Source organism: Micrasema longulum, unplaced genomic scaffold (assembly GCF_059751315.1).
Source record: "Micrasema longulum isolate JH-2025_06_02 unplaced genomic scaffold, ASM5975131v1 h1tg000658l, whole genome shotgun sequence".
Lineage (NCBI taxonomy): Eukaryota > Metazoa > Arthropoda > Insecta > Trichoptera > Brachycentridae > Micrasema > Micrasema longulum.
Genome location: NW_028277854.1, coordinates 173136 through 195724, shown reverse-complemented (window position 1 = coordinate 195724; position 22589 = coordinate 173136). Strand labels below are relative to the sequence as shown.

The following is a 22589-nucleotide window of genomic DNA, read 5'->3' as shown; positions in this document are numbered from 1 at the left end:
ACAGTTCAGTCTTAAGGATCAAACAGAGCAATTAGTTTCACGATTTTATTTTGTTGTTTTTTTGTTTTGTATTCTTGTGATGTCTTTCTTGTTACCGGTTCCCGAGAGGCGACCAGTTTGCTTTCATCATATTTTTTTCTTATAAATAATGATAAGAAGCATTCCGTCGTGACTGGTGGGGCATTTGATTCCAGAGTTTGAGCAACTCTGAGTTAAAACTATGTCATCAGAATTCATACAATTTCAATTTATCCATTTTATTATTCTGCTCTCAAGAAAAAGTCAAACCTCCGATATGTTCTGTGTAATGATTATTTTAATAAATGTGACTGGTAGAATACTGGAAAGGTGGAAAGTCCCATGACGAATTTAAGCCAAACTTTTCAATATTAATGAAAGATTTTTTGTGTTGTAAAGCATCTAAAATTAAGTACTTTTGTTTTGATAAAATAGAAGTTGTTAGAAAAAAAATATGACTAGTGGGACAGGTTTTTGTGATACTTAGTAAAAATATTTACCAAATAGTAACTCTGTGTGAAGTAGGTAACAGTTTCAATGCACAAAAAAGTCATTATTTATTCATTTGAAAAAAAAATTGGTACACACGAGTAGATTTATAAAATAAATTCGTTTTGCTGAACGTTTTTTATTAAATTAGAGGTGACAAATGGAAATTCAAAATTTATTTCATTTGGCACTTTACATGGAATGCCCTTTAAATCGTTTTTAGCCCTTTTTTATCTAACCATTGCGATTTGGTGGGTTAAAATTTGACACTGGCACAAAAATACTTGCAAATAAATATTTAGTAAGCGGTTAGTACAATTTGAGGCGCTAACAGTAGGGGATGTTGCTAGGGGAAAAGCGGAAAAGTGACTAGCCCTGACATCTAGCGGAGGGAGAATTACTAACTTGGGTGGGGAAATTCTTATTCATTCTTCTCCAATACTCGTCCCAAAGCTATACACTAACTATTCGAATAATTACATTTTTATTTTTAAAGTCTTAATTAAGTATTTTGGCACAAGGCACTTACAAAATTGATAGGTAATGATTATTAAAATAAATATTAAAACTATATATAAAAAACATTTTTTTATTAATTAACTATTTAATTTTTTCCTCGACTTCATATAGTCTATTCATATCTTTAGTAAACTTCATTCACCCTATTAATAAACTTTGCTTATGTGTGGGAGATAGATCGTTTTCAAATAAAATATTTTAACCTGCCTACTGACAGGCGCACACTAAACATATACATTCGTTTTTGTAAAATATTTTTTAATTTATATACATTTTTAGCGTAAATTTATATTTTCTCAAGTTAAATGCTTTTTTTTCATTGTTTTAATTTCGCATTATTATCATACTTTTTCCACGCATTTATCAGAAATTATAAATTTAAAAAAAATATATGTAGGTATAATAGATATTTTGTTTTTTTTTTTAATTCGGGATTGTAATTTATTTACCTCTAACGTGTTACCATTTTTTGACAGTCACAAAAATAATAAAAAATATTTCTATTTTTTTTTTGATAAACTTTAAAAATAACTAACTTTATAAAAAAATTACACTCAATTAACGATTTTCCTAAATACGATTTTTTTCTGCTGGTTGAAGTGGGTTTTTCAATCAATCAAATTGAGAAGGTGGTAAATATGTATATTGTATAAGGAGATGACACGTTTAAGACGAAGTATTATAGCAGACAGTTTGAATCTTCTGTGAAGATTCTGTGATGAAGATTTTTTCAATGCCGCATCGTTCTGACGCGTTTTAGGCCACTATTCGCGACACATACTGGATAATACAGCCAGTACCTACATATTGGCAATTCTGTATTTCATACCAATATCTCATCTTGTTCGAGTCTCGAATAAAATCACCCTATTGGCCTGTACCGAGACAGAGACGAAACTATCCGCCGCCGACGGAACGAAAGAGAAGACGACTTTTTAAAAGTGGCATACAAAAGAGACGGAGCGGTCCACCTTGAAAAAAAGAGACACACGCGGGAGAGAGGGACGCCCGCGAAGGGGGGAGAGAGATACAGTATGCGAGATAGTTGCGGCCGATGCCGCCGGGCGGCGCTACTTCTCGGAGGGGCGGAGCCAAAATATCTTCTAGGATTGCGCCTTGCAGGGTGAGTGGGGGATTTTACATTTTACTTTTAGTCGCGGGGTGGCCGCTGATGTGCGAGCACGTCGTGTAGCGAGCATCCCTTAATGCTGATCTGTTCCGTATCGCTCGCGAGGTCACGATTTCTTGCCCTCTGATGACATATCGCGCAGGTTGACTGGACGTTCCGATTTTTAAACAAAAAAAAGTGCGAATAGTGTTATACCCATTAATACAAATGTGACAATACATTTTTTCATCGATATTATACCTACCTGCTGCTTATTTGTTTTGTGTTTTTTTGTGACGAACATACTCGTTAAATACAACTTTGGTGTGTGAGAATCAAGTGACAATATTCTTCTTCGTTTGAGGATTTGATTTTGTGTTTTTCAAGTTGTTCTGTGGAAAGATTTGCGAAACTTTTCAGTGTTGAGTGTTTGTTTGTAATGAACTTCGCGTTTCGGTGTTGATTCGCATCCCTTTTCAAGAAAGGGGTGAGTTTACCTTATCTGCCTGACATTTGTGCCAGGTTAGTGTCGATTCTACTTTTTAAGATTTAGATCGGGTATTTCGATTTCGTTCGGGGTGGAAACAGCTGTTAATGATCTCAAAACAGGTGTCGGAATTTGAAAATAAAAAAATACGTACCACTACAAAAATTATTGACTTCATTAAAAATGCATATCACCTAAAAATATGCATATGTTTAATTAATAATCAATTTATTTTTATCGCCCAAGTATTCATCAAATTAAGGCAACAAAAATGCCTCAAAAGTAATGCTATGCCTCAGTTGTAAAAAAAATAAAATATTGATGTTTGTCGATTTGTTCAAATCGTATTTTCAAACATAAGTTTCTAACATTTATCGAAAATAACTCATAATTATGAGTAATTTTCGCCGGTTACGAGATTTTAATCCTACTACCGGCGAAATTTTACGCAAATATTGGATCTTATTTTTGAATGGAAAATTCGCGTTGAATTTATCGATATGATCGTAAAATCTATAATAGATTCTTTGCAATAAGACATTACCAATTTTCGCTAAATTTTGCATTTTTTAAATTCATCAGTAAGATGCCGAAATCACTATTTTAATTGCCTAAGATGATCACCGTAATCTAACAACGTTTTCTAAATAAAAAAAACTTAAGTTATTTTTTTATCATTTTCATTGATTATCATGATATTTTTTAGAAGTCGTTATTCGTCTTGTTAATTAAAATACTTATAAAAACTAGGGAGATAAACTTTAAGCAGAGTATTATCCTGCGCCGCGATTTGCACTTAGATGAAATTTACTTAAGTAATAAAATATATATTTTTTTATGAAATTGTAAAAAGCGTACAGTAGGTACCTACCAAACGTTTTTTTTTTTAAAATTGGAATCCAACATTTTTCTCCTAGGAAGATAACTTATTCGCTTTTAAAAAAAACTTTAATTCAAATTATTTTACAACTCAATGAAAATAATTACAGTAAAATTTACGTAAAAATCCTCTGATTCGTAATTTACTCACCTTTCAGGACTTTGAATAACCTTTTGTAACTTCGCTAGGTACTGTGATAAGTTGAGAATTTATACACATAAAATAAAACTAAGCGATAATAACAAAATGCACTTTTCAAAAATACATTTTATCGAGTGATTTAAAAATAAACTTTTTTAATAAAAAAAAAATCGTTGGAAATTCAAGTTAGTCAATAAAATTTATAACGTTGACTCTTGTTGGTTATGTTCGACGCCTGATTCGTGAATCACATTAAAATTCGTGTTTAATTCTTACCCCTTTTCGAAGAAAATTGTGCATTAGGTACTTCATTGATACGCCAACTGTCTAATAACATTACCTTCTGTATTAAAAAAAGCATAGTACCGACATAAAAAATGCCTAATTATTAAAATAATTTGAGTTTTCCTTCTGCTTCGTCCTTCTTTTTTTGGTGTTGCAAAAGACACTGCAATCCAGAGTAACAAAAATATCACGTAAAAATAAATTTAAAATATACCTACATTGAGTAAAATATATTCGCAGTATTTTTATATATTTCCGTCAAAAGTATTTTTTTTAGGAAATAATTAGATTACCCCGCTAAATTTAGAATGATAGACTACAAGAATTGTATTAATTAAAGTATGTGCTGATCAAGTAATTATTGATTAATTATTACATCTATGTCAAGGTGTGATTTACTTCACTTCCTTGTTCATGTTAATCGTACTTTTTTAGTGAATTTGACTGTCAATATAGTTTATATTTATTATTAAAACGATAAAAGAAACATATTAATTGACGTAGGTATCAACGTATGTAAATCAAATATAGAATTTTATTTTTTTGTATGATTGTGTGTTGCAAAATACTATTGATATATTTCCAGTCTCAAACCACTAATAATCGATAATATAATTATGGTTCCGGTCGGTTTTCTAAGTAAATCAGTTTTTAGATTATAATTTAACGGGCTTACTTAACACCGAAATTTTATATTTAGTTAGGACCAGAAACAATTTTTTTTTCTATATACCTGATGTGAAAATACACAATTTCTTTGGTTCTGTCTGGCGTTTGCTTCGCGCAAATAGGCTTCGGGTTCGATTCCTGGTGTGGTCACAAAAAAAACAAAATCGTGATTTTTGTGCCTTAATTGTAATTGGGCCATTTACACCTGCTCGGATGCAAAAATATTCATAAATTACTAAGCATAAAAACACAGAGTTTTTAATCGTATGCCTACTTATTTTTTGGATACATTTAAATAAAGTGTAATTTAATTATAAATATGTATATTCTACCACAGTAATTACCCCATCGCATCATCTGGATGCAGTTAGATTCGTGTTTTGTAAGTTATATTTTGTACTCTTTAAACTAGAATCCTTTAATTTATTCATAAATTAGCCACTGATGTAATTGTAGACGAAGAATTAAAACTTGAAAAAAAAAGTGTAGTAAACATGAACACATTACGAGAATATCAGAAAAATATCATACACAACCTTCTAAAACGAGAAAAGGACAATCGAGACTAATAAACCATTGACTGAAATTATACAATAAATTACCAGACAAAACTAAACAAAAGACTCAGACAACCTTTACAAAAGATGTTTAAAATATTATTATTAACAGTAGAATGTGAATTTTAAAAGTAAAAATATTTTGTTAAATGTACGTAACCCGTAAAGGTTTATCAATGAAAGATTTTAATAAAAAAATCAAATAAAAAAAGATTTCTAATTTCATATAAATGTTTATAAGTAATTAGGTACCCAGCGCATCAATACAGGTAGAATTACAATCCAACTAAATAATCAAATACCTACTGCTTAACAATTAAAGATTTTACCAATCAAATTATAATTATACAAATTTAAATTTTATATGTAAGTTTGATCATTTTAACAATGAGTATCGATGAGATACGTTGCGGTTGGTGGACCAATGCAGTTCCCTATGCACCATTAGGTGCAAAATAAGAAATCCGTCAAATTATAAATAAAATACATTTTTTTATTAGATACATAAAAAAAATGTAAAAAGCTTTGGTTTTGAAGAACGAGTACGTTTTTTTAACTTAGCTAAGTAACATAAAATTTTGTTCAAGTATTATTGATTTTCTCTAGATTATAAAATTCGTATGTTTTCTACATAATAAACAAAATTAATTAAATGAATACACACGTATCAAAAGTTTAAAATTAAATCAAATTATAGTAAACAATACACAAAAGATTTTTTTTTTTTAAATCATTGGACTAACTTTAAATGTACTTTTAACGGTTTTTAAAAATTATTTTTAAGTGCCTTCTGAAGATTTTTTTGTAATTTTAATATTTCAATTAAACATTGATTGGAGCCTAATAATTTTGTTTATTTTAAAAACAATTGTCTGAATTGAAAAACAAAAATAATAAGTGGCCTCATGTAGGTGTTTGATTTAAAAAATAAGATTATTGAAAGGAGTTCTACAAAATAAACGCCATCTCAATAAAAAAAAAAAGTATTTATTTTACAATTCTCAAAATCGCGTTTATCATAATACCGACAACAAAGGTAACATACCAATGTCTTATTATAAATTATTCCGTTTTTCTTAGGACATCAATACTTTTCTATCAGTCAATAATTTATTATTAATCATCTTATAAATTCTTATACAATTTAAGCGTGTCAATTTCAAACACATTTTTCCCCACACAGGAAGTGGTGGTTTTTTTTTTGACACAATTAAAAGCATTAGTCCTTGAAATGTTTGATTAAAATAGCAAACTACAATAAATTATTAATGATAAATTTACAGATAATTTGTCTCATATAATATTTTTTGTGAATTGAAATATGAGTTTCATTTGTGTAAATATAGTACTAATATTGTCAGAATCATACAAATTTTACAGGTTTAAAATGGACTTAAGTGTCATACGAATTTTTAGAACTTGATACAAATATTTATTTAACGCCCAGATAAACGCCCAGAGTACATTATACAAGTATAGTACATAAATAAAATTTATAAAGTCAAAAATAAAGTATCGCATTTGGTACATTTAAATACATATTCCTACATTAAAATAAGAATATAAATATGATATGATGCACATGAATATCTTAAAACATTTCAATGAATACCCAGTAAGATTTTTTTTTTAGATGTACTAGTAAAAAATATTTAAAAAGTGTTGCTATACTAATACACAGTTGTTAGAGATAGCAAAGAAAATTATAAAAAAAATATTAACATGCTAAACATCTGTAAAAAAAGGACTAAGCAAAACTGATAGGAATAAGATTTTTTTTAAAACTAGTTTTATGAATCTATAAGAAATTAGACAAACTTGACTTGGTGTTAGAGTAAAGATTATATACTACAAAAATATTAAAATAAAGCACGTATAATATGAATAAGATAAAATAAAAGATTTAACTATTCATGTAAGTTTAATAAAAATGTTATGAATTCCATACACATATTATAGGATTAAAACGAATAATGTGAGATACATGGAAATTTTGTAGGTACCCAAATATATTTAAATTTTGGTGGCCATTTTCAACGAGCCATAAGTAACTAAATTAAGGAAGAGTAGGGTTCGAACCTCTGATCCGTAAGTCTGCAACACTAGCCTCGGAACGACAACCCGATTTCATGTTAGTTTTTCACATAATTTATGTTTTATGCGTATATTGTTGGTGACATACTAATAACATTACGAGACAGGCGCTTTTATTTATAATTAAAAAATAAATTACATAAATTTCAAAAAAATAATTTTTATTATGTCTAAATATTTGTAAACAATGAACTGGATTTTCAACCCTCTCTAAATATCTATATACTCATCTATCTCAACAGAGACGAAAGAATTAGTAAGACTTACATAATAAATAATTTATTTAATCATTTATTTATCATTTTATACATAGACAAAATTATTACTTTACCGAATATAAAATTTTCTTGACTAGGATAATTAACCCGATTATGAAACCAGACAAAAATGTGTAATTAATTCATTCCTTCTTTGAGATATCCTGTCTCGGAATTTTATTTTTTTCATGTCCCAACTTGCTAGAAAAAAACCGTGTTCTATGGTAGCTCTTAAGGAACTCCTATGATTTAAGTATTTGTAACATTTAAATGCGAGTTTCTGAATTTATTGTATTTTTTATTTTAATTTTTTAGTATTTTAACTTCTAATGCTGAGACCGCCATCAGCACATAAAATAAGAGATTTTTTTTAATGCAAAAAATCCTTCATAAGTCTTTTTTTTTCTTTCTTTTCTTACAATTTGAATATTCTTGTTCATTTTTTTTTTGTATTTCAATTTAATTTTTCGCAAGTTTTTATTTTTTATATTTTGTAAATTATCCACATTATTATATCATATTAAAATGTATTTTTGAATTTTTTATATGATAGAATTAGCTATGCACTATTACGGGTATAAAAAATATTATTATTATTATTGTACTAATTATTTCAATAGCAACGAGTGAAAAAACACATGTACCAACCTTACAAAAACGTCCTGCCTAAACACAGAAAATTCTTAGCTAGTCGGGACCTGAATCAAAGAACCTCTATACATCTCAGTAACTGTAAAATAAACATATCTTGAATACTTATTTATTTCTCTATTTTAGTTATTTTTTTGTTTAATATACCTATATTTTTGTTGAATGAATGTTTTTTTTATTGTTATAACTTTTTTTATGTTTCGATATGAAAACATTTTTTTTCCGTTTACCTTATATTTGAAGTATTTATTTCAAACTATTATGATGTTTTGTAAGGTAAAAGATTGAATATAAAAAAATTATCTTAAAAAATAAATGCTATTGCATAAAAATAAATGAAGAAATCTAGATGTTCAAACAAAAGCAGAATAAGTTACATATTGATATAGTAATGTTTTAATCAGCCAATAACGGGTCATTTATTCAGTAAACGTCTATTTGTCTATATTTACTTGTTTCCTTTAAACAGGCGTCTTTTTGTACCTAAATTGACAGCCTTATATTGCTATGTAATATTTTTTTCTTTCACCGATGAATTCCTCTTGGTTTCGATTGAAATGTATCTTTGTGGCGTCCGTTGACGTGTTGCGCTATCGAACTAGATGTGCGAGTTATATAAACAAGCGTGTTAGTCATTGAAACCGAATGAATAGCCGGCATTGTTTATTGACTCTTTGGAGTCGATATGCCCCTATATTAATTACAAATGTAAAACATAATTATTGTTAATCGCATATAAACTTTGAGTATCAAATATCTCGGAATCTGGACTATGTTATAAATAACAATCAATCAAAATAATAACAAAAATGGTTGAAATATATTTCAAGGATATGGAGTTCTTTTGTAAACCTTAAAAGCGTTTGTGTCCGTTTTAAGAGTCCACTAAAAAATCTATGATAATTATTGACACGATCTAGATGTAACATTGTGGCTAAAGTGATTTTTTTATTTATTTATTTACGGTTCCATGAACCTTTTACATAATTACAATAAAACCAGTGAAAAATAAACATAATATTAAAAAAATAACAAAAACATTGATAAAAGTATACAATGGTAAACAGCATATATATATATATATATAAAAGAAATATTACATCTGTAACGTCCATTTATACAATTTCCATTTGTACAATTTATAGGGTTTTAACATTACAATAAAAGACAATGTCCATTTATACAGTTTATAGGATTTTAATATTACAATAAAAGAATACTTAAAAACATTTTTAAAAAATAAAAGAAGCATTGACAAACATAAGGGACATCGAGACAAGATCTGGACTATTTATTTAGTGCTCGTTTAAATCGCTTTAAACTTAAACCAAAAAAGTCCAGATCTTTTCTTGAGTTAACAATACGACAAAGACCGGTCATTGGAGAATTAAGGGCATAGTTTGTTCTATGCTCATCGATGAACAGTACTTCATTGTTTCTCCACCTACGAGTCGGAATATGGAATTTTACTTGTCCCAGTAATGATAGAACATCGATTATTCCATTTAGTATGGCGAACATATATATATATATATACACTCAATATTAGTTCTAGGTTTTTGTGGACTAGAAATATTTAACATTTACTCTATATCAGTATAAGAATAATTACCTCTCTCTCCTTTGTAAAAAAACAAAGGTAGTGAATATTTGAATTATTAAAAAATATGTATATTTCGTCTTAAAATAGTGCATACATTATTATACATGAATGTCCTAATAATTTTTATCTAATTATCATTAAAATGTATATTAATTATCAACATTCCTATGTGTACTCGAACCTGTCACAATAGATCTTCAAAGGTCGCAGTGACGTCAGGAGCTTGCATAGCACTGACCCCCACCACTAAGAAGAATGTACACTTGAAACTTACATTTCATTTCATATTGGCCAGTCACTTTGCAAAAAAACTGCTTTAATGTCGGCATTGCTCCTTTGACTCTCTGGGCCTCAATTGACAATCAAAACTGACCATAATAATATTTTTATGTATTATGATATCTTGATAATGAAAAGATTATCATTATGTTAATGATGATTCGTCATGTGTGCACTATCGCCCTGGGAGACTCCTTCATATCTGGATCCCACGAAATTTGTTACCGAATTGTTTTTAATTACAGCTTTATTGTTCGATTAAACTCGATATCTTCAATTATAATATCTATAGTAATCAAAAGTCTTATTCTTCAAATAACTTATCTCTTTATAGCGTAATGTACCATGGTGTAATTTTAAATAATTATTTTTTTAACTCTTGAAATAGTACACTGATATTATACGTGCCTATTATGTTATTTATAAAGATTTAACACATAATATTTGTACATCAGAGGATAAGACTAGAGTCCACTTTCTGCAATTTTGTAATAAAAAATGCAGAAATTATCACAATAAACTGTTTTATGTGTGAATAAAACACCCACGCCCACTTTCGTTTTATAAATCCTTTTTTAAAGTTGAAATCAAAATCTCACTTGGTTTTAATGCAAAAAACATCAGGACTCCCTAATACGCTATTAAAATATGTACTTTTATTATCTAAATAATCGCTAAGTGTATCACATTTATTTATTTATTTATTTATTCATATTTTTCGCTTACAAACTATAAATTAATAATAAAAATAATGTGACCTCACTGGGGTTTCCCGTGCCGAGGACACTTAACAATTTAGTTTTTTTTTATTACATTTGAGAATAAACAAAGAAGACTCACTTAAAAAACAAACATAATTAACAAATATTCAGACAGTTTTAAAAACAAGGTATTTATATACATCTATATTATTTATATTACAAAACACACAATGAAAACAACAAAAACCTAACATAAGCCATACAGTTGTGGAGCAGTTGATTCAGCATTTGTATGGGCGAATGAGACAATCCATTTTACTTCTACCTAGCTCCACTATCCATTTTTTATAGCCTTTTTAAACATTTTCTCATTACTAATTGCTTTAATAGATAGTGGAAGTAGGTTATAGATTTTAATTGAATAATACTCAAAATCCCTTTGTCTGAAAGTGGTATTAGTTTGTATTTGTTTAAGTTGTTTATGTGTTGAGGATCTAGTGATTATATTATTTGTATGTGATGTATTGTGGGGGTTATGTCTTTCATTCGAGTAAGAGTAGTGTTTGAATCTATAAGTGAGTATTGTTTTAGCGTATAATTGTTTTGGTGTCATAAGTTGTGATTTATGGAATATTTCTTCAGTAGATGTCTGTATTGAAAGTTCTTTACAGATTTTAAATTTAAACTTTAATGTATGAGAATTATTTGTTACTTAGTCAATATAATTTTGTCATACGCTTTAGTTATCAATCTGCTCTGCTGAGCCTAAAAGTCGTATCTGGTGAATCGCAAAATTTTCAGGAGCTTACTGTTTTATGTTTTGCCGGTTAGATTCCAATTTTTTTTATGAGAGTATGTCTCATATGTGAAAAGCAGAAATGACTCGTTGGCTTAGTAAACATGTGAATCAAAAATTTAAAAATTCAGTTAAGTATGACTTTGCGGCTTACCAGGGCAGTGTGATACATTTTTTTAATTATTATTATTTATTAATAACAAAAAAAAATTATATTAAAATAACTAAATACAATTTTTTACTTGAATTAAATACATATATTTACATCAACGTTTCCCATTACGTAAAATAAATAAACAATTCTTGTGAACATAATGGGGAGTGACGTCTTACAATAGTTCATTTTATTTTAAGTAATAATATTTTTAGGATAACGTATATAAATTATTAAAAAAATATAAACTTTGTTTTTAATCAGTGTTACATAAAGAAGAATTATAGTTATATATAATTATATATATTATATATTGTATTCCTGACTGTACTTTTTACTATCTTTGTTCATTTCAATAAAGAAAATTATTCCTCTGTAAGTATAATGATGTTGTGCAGTAGTTGTTTTTAATTTAGGAATAAGGATATTATCACCTGTTCTAGGTCGTATTACATTAAATTATTTTGGTAGGTACAATAAATTATTTTAGCCTTTTTTTAAAAATAAATCAATTGTATCGATCTTCTTGAAAGTCAAACCCTGCATGGTCATCCAACAAACTAACCACTACTCAACGATACGAAAAATGTTGATTTATTATTCAAACTCTAATGACGTTTTAGTTTAATTTTTTTAATTAATTAGTAAAGCTTTTTAAGAATTTATGCCAATGCCAAAAAAATAATAAAAATAAGTCTTATTCATTTTCGTCTCCATAAACCGAAATGTCAATGTTGTGTCTTGTATTTGTGTTCCTCCCACAAAGTTAACGGCTGTCAAACTTCCCGCTCAATTTAAACGTGGAACCGAACGATATTTAAATTTGGAACGTAAAAAAACAAAATGGCGAGAGTGTATTTCCTGTTTGGAAGCTCCCAGAGAGATCTTCGTAATAAGATCCGATGGGTAGATACACTACACACTACTACTGATAGCATCATTAGCAATAGCATCGTTAGATAGCATTAACATCAGTAACTGCTTAAACTAGTACGTGCTAAATTCAATAAATACACTTCTGTATGCTAGAGGTAAACTACGGCAATTGCAAATATAATGAAATTAAGTTATTACAATGTAATTTTTTTGTCCTCTGTTACATGGTAAAGAGCATTAACTTTCATTAATTAATTTCTTTTATATAATTAAGATTTTTTGTTAAATATATATGTTAATAATAATAATAAATAAATCAAATAAAAAATTTCAAAAAATAATTGTAACTTCACACCAAATTAGAAGACTGTAAGAAAACATACAGTACTCCCAGATTTTTTAAATTTGTATTTTTGAAATGTGTATCAATATATTTTAGAAAACAAATTCACTTTAAAGCCTCTTTTCGATAAATTCAAGATTTATTTCCCCTGAAAAGTTTGATTTTTGGTGTTACAGTTTACGCTTACAGATTTAGTTTTAAAAATATTTTTTTATCTCTCTTTTTCAATTCTCGATTCAAATTCATTAAAGCTTCCTGTATGGTAGCGATTGTTAAAATGGCTTCATTTTTGGTAAAAATGTTACATTCAGTATCAGGATCCTAAAAAAGGAAATTAAAGTGGGATAAGTCATTCGCCTACCATGCGTAAGGTCCCAGGTTCGATTCTTGGCAGAATCTTATACCTTACCTTCACGTAACAGATTATCAAGATTCTTATTTTTAATTATCCACCCTTTGTATTTTATTGTTATTTTATTTAACTAGGTATAATAAAATGTACATGAATATGTTTATATTATTTTTTAAAAATATAAACTGGGTCACAAATATAAATGCCAATGATTTCTTTTCCAAATAAAATTTGCTTTCGTATTTTTTCTAAATTTTATTATCTACTTTGATTTTATTCTTTTCTGTCTCTACATCACATAATATTTAATAATTAGTGTACTAAAATAAAAAAAAATTACCAAAATTATTTCATTAAATTTTAAACGAATTATATTCGACTAAACACTGAATAAATATTACAAAAAAAACACCCACCAAAATAAGATGTTTTGTTAGTTTTTTTGAAAAGTTAAGTTTTTTTATAGCAATTAAAGTTTTGATGTAGCAAAAAATAAATGTGCGTAAGTGCAACTAGCGTCATTTGTAATTTATTATCATTCGTCCTTAAATAGTAACCCGATTTTTCGCAGTAAACAAAAAAAAATCAAGAAATTGGCAATAAAAATTCCTAAACATGACAAAAAAAAATTACTAATATTTTTTAGAAAAATTACACTTCTAGTATATATTCAATAAAATCCGTCTGTATAAATTAGTATGACAATTGCATTTTACATGCTACGCTATTACTGTTAGCGTGCTAATCGAAGTAAGTAAAATAAGCAATAATTTTCATCACTGAGGTATACACACGCTTGCGCAGACACAAAGGGCCCATTTGAATTTAGAACAAAAAACATTCATATTCGAATACTTTTGAATTTGGAACGCGCAATAAGCGAGCTCTTAATTCGGGTGAGAGGGTTTGAATATGGATCGGATCGTCTTTGAGCTGTTCATTTTTGTCTACTTTGACAATCTTTTCATCAGAGACGGAGAATACATTTACTGAGGGAATAGGGAAGTACAGGCATTTACAGAGTTTGGGACACTATTTTTTAACATGGGTGGCCAAAGCGTCAATCGTATCCATTGCAAACCAACATTTTCTTCTGTAAATGTAATCAGAACAAAACATCGATCGCGATGAGGTGAGAAAATGTTTTCCATCTCTGTTGTAATATAATTTATAAATTCAAATCCAGTCTGCAAACATTTGAACATACTCCAGTCTACAAACATCTGAATGAAAATTAAGAAGTATTTAAATACATATTAAAACAGAAATGACGAACATTTTATAGAAGTCCAGACATATACATATACAAGGCTTATTACCTGTCATTAAATAGTTTAATTGTCCACTTTACACACCGTGTAATATTCACAATTCGGTCAATGTGTGAACTTTAATATATGTACCTTTATTCTTTCATCTTTTGATATTTGTGAAGTTAATATTACTAACTCCCATGGGGGAGAATCCAGTTCTAGTCTAAAAAAATTTGGACGAACTCAAAATATTGTTGATTGAAAGGTATTTTTAGGCGTCGCCTAGTAGGTGAAATAATTCAACCAGATGAATCTCACCTACATCAATAAAGGTTATCTCTTTTATTTCATAGGCGGAATGGCAAACGTTGTGTTAAGTTGTCACTAAAACCAGCCATGACCCCTGTAAATGCTTTCACTTCGGTATTTCATTTTATAAAACTAAATATTTGTGTTAACATATTACAACAGAGATGAAGAACATTTAAGAGAAGGTAATATAGAAGTCAAGGCATCTACAGGGCTTATGACCTGTCAAGGGCTGGTTTAAGTGGCCACTTTACACACTGTGTAACATTCACCATTCTGCCTATATTTGAACATCTATATTCCTTCAATTCTTTCATCTGTTGATGTTTGTGAAGTTAAAGAGCTGAAACCTTTATTTATGCGGGTGAGATTCATCAAATTGAATTATTTCACCTACATACTAGGCAACGCCTGAAAATATTATTTTTCAATTTCTATACTTCTTCATCTATGTGTATATAAACAGCTCCCCAGGGAGTTGAATCCAGTCCTTGTCTACAAAAATTTAGACAAACTCAAAATACTTTTGTTGAATATTTTTGTTTTGAGAACCACTTAGAAATAAGAACAATGGCTAAAAAACTAACATAATTATAATTTAACAATCGATTAATTTTGCGAAATGTTACCGACAAGTTGTATCCATTATTTTTGAATTTGGTTCTAGAACGGACGTTTAAAAATTCTAAAAAAGAACGGTCGCACCTTATTTAAAATGAGAACGTTGGCGCCACTATCGCTAACTGAAGAGCGCTAATTGTTTTTTAATTATACCACATTTAAAATATTATTCTCGTATCGAGTTGAGGTGAACAAAGAAAGCCAGTTGCAAAAATATGTACATACATTTCGAGCAACACAACAATATTAATCAATATTTTTTTCGTGTTTTAAAATATTCTCCGTCTATTTTTTTATACCAATAATTTATTTGTCTAATATTTTTATATATTTTTATTTATTTATTTACCCTTTTATTGGCAATGTATCATATATAATACATATGAACAGTCCAACATCGCTTGCTTCAAAAAGTGGCATGGATGCTTGGACTAGATAGAGGTAATTATTCTTATGCTTATATACAGGGTGTTCATTAAACCCTGTCACATCCGAAACCACGATGAGCAGATCTGCCCTGCAGAAGTAAGCAACTATTAGTTTTTTTTAATATTTTATTTTTTTAAATTTCCTTTGTTCTAAATATTTTTTCAAATATGCTAATATGTCTTCTTGCCCATGCTGATCATCGTGGTTTCGGATGTGACAAGGTTTTAAGAAAACCTGTAGAGTCATGATAAATATTTTCAGTCTGCAAAAACGTAGAACTAATATTGATTCCATATATATGTTCGGCATACTTTTTTTTTCTTTTTAATAAAAAAAATATGAGCGCTATTGTAATTTACCCAAATATTTCATTTTTTTCAACGAGTTGTAAATTACTGACTGCTGCAGCAGCTTGATCACCACAAACCGCACACCGCATCTGAGGACTGAGGACACGAGTATCCTTGGCGGTGCCCACATACACAGAAAAGTTGCTCGATGCCGAATGAGAAAAGCTACCCGAAGGAGCTCACTGTAATATGGTAGCCTTAGCATCTTTGTGCTGATAAAAAGTAATCCAGAAGTACATAATATGCACTTCATTGAATTGAGAAAAGAGGGAAGTGAAATCTTCACTGACTGGGATTAAATTGATTGGAAATGATCAATTCGCCGAAATGATTACAAAACTTTTTAAAAGCCTAGAAATATTTTTTGGAAGCCACCAGATCTGCATATCCGACAGGACCTACAACAGGGTCACGGATAGTAGCGAGAAGCTTCATTCGGTAATCATATCGAGGGTAAAGGGGGCAAGACCACAGGATGGGTAAATAAATAACTGACTTTCACAAAATGGAAATCAAGTTATGGTAGACTAAGGTACGAACCTCGGACCTCTGATGCGTGAGTCCGCAACACTAGCCACGGGACCACAACCCGATTCTGATTATATTTAACATTCAGAATATTTTTCATCCGTCTGTTCGCAGAATTTCATATTTAATCACAATTATTTCCGAGATTTTGAATTCAGCCCTAAAATTTATATATTTGGGTGTCTATCTGAGACATTGTTCTAATTCATGAAGGTACTGGACATAAGACATTTTTTTGTGTGTTTGACACATTTCTGGTCATGCGGCTACAAGAGTAGAATTATCTAATACCAAAAACACATTCGACTTTTGCTCAGATGAATTTCTTTTTTGTGGCCCCAAGAGTGTTTTGTCCTGGATGAAAATATTACGTTCTCCAAAACGAAAGCCATTTTCAGAAAGAGTGTACAAGTTTGGATTTTGTCTAAGGGAAGAGACCATTGCAGGAAACTGCTGCGAGATATTGCATAGATTTGTATACTATTAAGCGTGTTGTCCAGATATTTATTTAACTATATGTTTATGTAATAATTTAAAAAAATATTTTTGCTATTATTTAATAATGAACATGCTTCCACTATTCATTATTTATTTATTTATTTATTTTTGTTTATTAAGAAAAACAACAGCAATACAAAGAAATATACACAACATAATAAAAAAACATAAAATAAAGCCAAATCAGTTATTCACATAAATACAATTATAAAAATCCAGTTCAGTTAAATATAATTTATAGAAGTGCATGTGTGCGAGTTTTTTTTTGTGTGTGAGGATGCGTGTGTAAAAAAGTGGAGTGTGGTTTTGGTAGGTATGTGAATATGTGTGTGATTGTATATGGGTGTGAGGGTAGGTTTAAGGACAGGGTAAGTGTGTATTTGATATGAGTGAATAGAAACAATTTAAAATTATAATGTAAAAATATAAATATATTTTTTTTTATAACGAAACATAATTTTTTTCAAATAATAGTTTTTTAATTTTGGTTTTAAAAGTGAGTTTACTGTAATTAAATATGTTTATGTTATTGAAAAATAAATTATAATTACGCGTCAAGCGAATCAGAGGAGAGTTCTGAGCATAGTTGGTGCGAACTGTGGGTACATGGAAAAGAGATAGAATTATGTTGTATCCCAACTCTACACAGGGCTCTTGGCCTCATAGAGTTTAGAAAAAGTTTTTTTTTGTTGTAACATACATACACGTACCCATTTGTATGAATTAATATATTTGAAAAAACAAAAGATCGCCTTTTTTTTAAATTTACGCCATATTACTTCAAATACTTTTTAGTGATACAATATTTCTCAAGTTTAGATTAAATAAGTAATTAACATGTTACTTGTCTAAATTGAAATATTTGCTTAAATTATTGATATTGGTGAACGCAACTGTTTTGGGGCGCTATAAATTGTCTAGCGCCTACAGGGGAGCCCATCATGGCATCTACAGATTAACTTTGTGTTATATTTGTAACTGTATCCTGCAGTTATAATCCAAGAAACCATTTCAACACGTTTTCATCATTAAAAAAATGTCCCCTCCATATTTAAATATAAACTGTTTCTTCCTATTATGAAACAAAAATGTTCCGAGTATATTAAAACAAAAAATCCCTCGGTAAAAAGACTATAGTATATTCTCTACACTGGCGGCTCCTGACCGAAAATATGGGCAGTGCATTTCTTTAAATTTTGTAAATTTATATATTAAGTTCAATAATATTATTACAATATGACAGGTCTGACGTGATAAACGGGCAATAGTATGACAGATGACAACCCGCGCATCGGAACAAGGAACGCTAAATTCGCCTAACATTATACGCACGTTATAGGATACTAAATCAACTAAATTCGTAATAATATCATGTCATTACGCATGTTCAAAGTGACATTGCAAACGAACTTCAAACTTTAAATCTGCGCATGCGTTGGCAATGCCCGGAGTATGTATATGACCTTTTCCCTCTAACACACGATTCACAGGAATAAAGCGTTGTCTATCTCGCTCAAATGACGATCTTAGGAGAAATTACATATTTCATAAAAATTCAGGGTAAAGAATTGTGCAAAACAGAACATGCACAAGGACGATTGCGCATGCGTAGACAAAATGAGAAAATCGTCCGCTAGAGTCGATCTCGCTAGATCTTTTGGCGCTAGTATAGAATATTATAATGTCTACGAGTGTAATATTGCAACGAATCCCGGTTTCTTTGTACCTATAACATATTTTTACCATCAATAAAATTACTTATTTATTTCCACATATTTTTACTTGGCAGTGCACTGCACTTATGCACATACAAGGAACCGCCTCTCAAAAAATGTATGTCAGTAGAAGTATGTATCTTTTGATAGTCGACTTAAGTCATGATTCACAAAACTATGATAATATTGTAGTTCAAAAATAGGCATAATGGTAAATGTTACACAATGTGACCACTTGAACCAGGCAATGACCGGTCATAAGCCTTTTAAATTCCTAGAATTATATATTCTCTTCCAGAAAAAATTTACTCTCTGTTGCAATAAATTTCAATATTATTAACTCGCTGGAGAGTAAAATCCTGCCTTGTCTACAAATATTTGAGCATACTAAAAATTTGTTGAGCAGACTGGCGGTTCCAAGAAGAAGTATAAAAAATTCAAAATGTTTTCAGACGTTGCCTAGTATGTACTGTAGGTGAAATAATTCAGTTAGATGAATCTCACCCGCATTAATAATAGTTACAGCTCTTTAACTTCACAAAAATCAACAAATGGAAGAATCGATAAACCACAGATGGTAAAACATAGGCAAAAAAGTAAATGTTACTCAGTGCGTTTAAACCGGAGAACATTTTACACAAGGGAAAATGGAAGTCTAGGCATTTACAGGGCTTATCACCATTCATTGGCTGGTTTATGTGGCCACTTTGCCCAATGCGTAACATTCACATTTTTTTTATTTCATTTCATTTGAGCATCCAAATTCCTTCAATTATTCCATCTGTTGATTTGCGTTAAAGTGGAATGTGTAAAAGGGCTACTTAAAGCAGCTAAATATAGATCATAAGCCCTGTAAGTGCCTAGACTTATATTTTATTATTATCCCTTAACTCCTAAATTCAGAAATTATTTTATTTAAATTAATTATCTTCCATTTCCCTTCTTTAAAATCTTCTCAATTTCTTACAATATTTTGAGTTTGTCCAAATGTTTGTAAACAAAAAACTGGATTTCACCCACTAAGGAGCCATTGAGATTAAAATGTTTTCCGTCTCTGTTGTGATGTGTTATTCTCAATTTCTGTTTTTATTTATTTTATAATTATTAATTTAATTACATACTTCCATTTCTTATTTTACTGTAATTTATTATTGCTTTTTAAAGTTCTCATACAAATAATATTTTTTTACTGTAAGAAACGTTTCTTTATTTCGTATAGATTACAGGCATTATAGAGTAGATAAATTCAATCAAGATTCTAATCAGATATTCAAAATGCGCCCTTCCATTCGATGATTCCATAAAAGTTTGAAAGTTCGAAAATATTCAAATTTGGAATAATGCTTCCATTAATCATGGCTCCATTGATTAGCGCAGATCGTCACATGCAAACGGATACCTACCTAATAATGATTGAAATTAATGCTATTTTTGTTGCATTTCATTAACGTGCTAAATTAATTTCTTTCGACGGAAATGCTAAAATTTCATTTCAATTTTCTCAATAAAAAATAAAATCCTGAAAAAGAAAATCGTGTGTAGATAAGTTCATTTCGTAGTCTAGTGGTTGACGTGCTCGCCTACTGTTCTTGCGGTCGTATGTTCGATTCTTTGCAGAGTGTACGTGAAATATTGATTTAAAATGTTGTTTAAACTGAAATATTTCATTGTCCTAAGACTACACCTGAAGCTTAAGACTGATATTCTTACCTTCATATTACACAAATAATCTGGATACGCTGCATTTGGTTTACCAATGCAGTGCCCTATGCACCATTGCTTGTGGAAAGGGGAATGATGATGATGATATAATGATGAAAGATATGAAGAAGATTCGCAAAATGGTAAATGCTACACAGTATGTTATGCTATCATTTATACCAGCCAATGCCAGGTTTAAGCCTAGAACCGCTATATATTTCTAAATAAGCAATATTTTTCCAACAACCTTTAAAACTTTTTTTTAAGATGGTGAATGGTAATTAAACTAACTTTAATATTTTCTTGTCGTATTAATCCTTTAAAATATTTTATTTCTTAATTTGACCTTTACATTTATTATGAAATTTTTTTAAACATCTACTGAATGAGTTATATAATTTTTCGGTATCATTTTTCTTTCTAAATCTTGGCTAAAAAGGTATGTTTTTTTTTACTATTCAACCAAATACGTTTATATTATAAGTTTGGCAAAACGTAATTTAGCCGTATATGTCAATAAAATAAATAAATGAATTTAGCATTTGCTATTGTATTTTGAAAAATCATCATGAATTCCCAATGCTAATTATTCCATCACTGTACTTATTTTCTAACCCCCTCTATTGGAAGTTCTCCTCCCCTAAAATTTCACTCCCACCCCAAGACTCCGAGTAATAAATTGCCAAACATATATTTTATATTGTCTAAACTATCTTCGATCGGAATCACGATAGTAAAGAGCAGGTGAGGGTTTAACCCTATTGAGAAAATATTCAAAAAATATACCCCATAACCAACCTTTGGTAAAATAATTTTTAAATCAAAGTGTACTTAAACTAGCCAATTACAGGACATATGCCTTATAAATGCTTGCCTTTTTTAAAACCAATCGGCAGATTACGAGAGCCCTTTTTAAGTACAGTTGAACTTATCTTAAACAATCTTAGAAAATATTAAAACATACAGTAGGTTTGGTATTAGCATGATCTAAGCAGGGCCCCGATTACTATGGGAAGTTAACAGAGTTATTTATTATTTATTTATTTATTTATTTGACGGACGTCCATTCAAACAATGGTATTATTATTTTCGACTGTCGTGTACGAAAAGTCGATATTTATGTACGAAAATGAGTATATTTGCAAGAACATTTTAAGTATCTTCATTGTCAACCTATAATTGAACACGTTTCAAAGAAAAAAAATTATGCATATTCTGCTTTTCGTACAGAAAACTTGATTTTACTTTGAAGATAAAATTGAAAATAAATGTTAACTTCCTATTGTAATCAAGGCCCAGACATATGGTGTGTCTTTTCAAAGCCAGGGCCGAGATTATGAACGCTATATTCATCGGTACATATCGACGCGACGGTATAAAGTAAAATTATGTACGAAAATATGTATATTTGTAGACAAATTTAAAATATCTTTGTTTGTAACATGTAGTTAAACATGTTTAGAAAAATAAATGCATATTATTTTATAGTTTTCATACATAAAACTTAATAAAAAAAAGATAAAGATTTACTTCCCGTTGTAATACAAGCCCAGGGTCCGTATTCTAATGGGAAGCTAAATTTACCTTCATCTTTATCTGCTAAGTAATGAAGTTTTCTTTACGAAAAAAGTTCTAAAAATCTCGTATTTAACATTATTTTTTGGCGTGATTCCTACATACAAATATAATTTTTTTTATTTTATTAATTACAATGTCAAATTAAAATAAATTTAAACTTTTGTTCATTGATTTCGTATTGAACATGAATTGGTTAAAATCAACGTTTATTTTTTGCTTTCATCTTTTTAAAAGTTTTTGATAATAATAGTTTCAAAAAATAAAAAAGTTTTTCGAGTGACGTAGCGTTTATTTTGTAGAACTCCATATTTTTTATACTTTTAATATAAAAATCAATAACTGATTTGA

The 22589-nt window shown here is 29.3% G+C and overlaps 1 protein-coding gene across 1 annotated transcript in view; it reads left to right on the top strand.

Annotated features, from left to right (window-relative positions):
• Positions 1-2177: 2177 nt before the first annotated feature.
• LOC148279874 (uncharacterized) overlaps positions 2178-22589 on the top strand; it is a gene marked incomplete at its 3' end in the record, with an annotated part of 161703 nt that continues 141291 nt past the window's right edge. Inside the window, exon 1 of the mRNA XM_088229275.1 lies at positions 2178-2656. The remainder of the gene's footprint in view (positions 2657-22589) is intronic.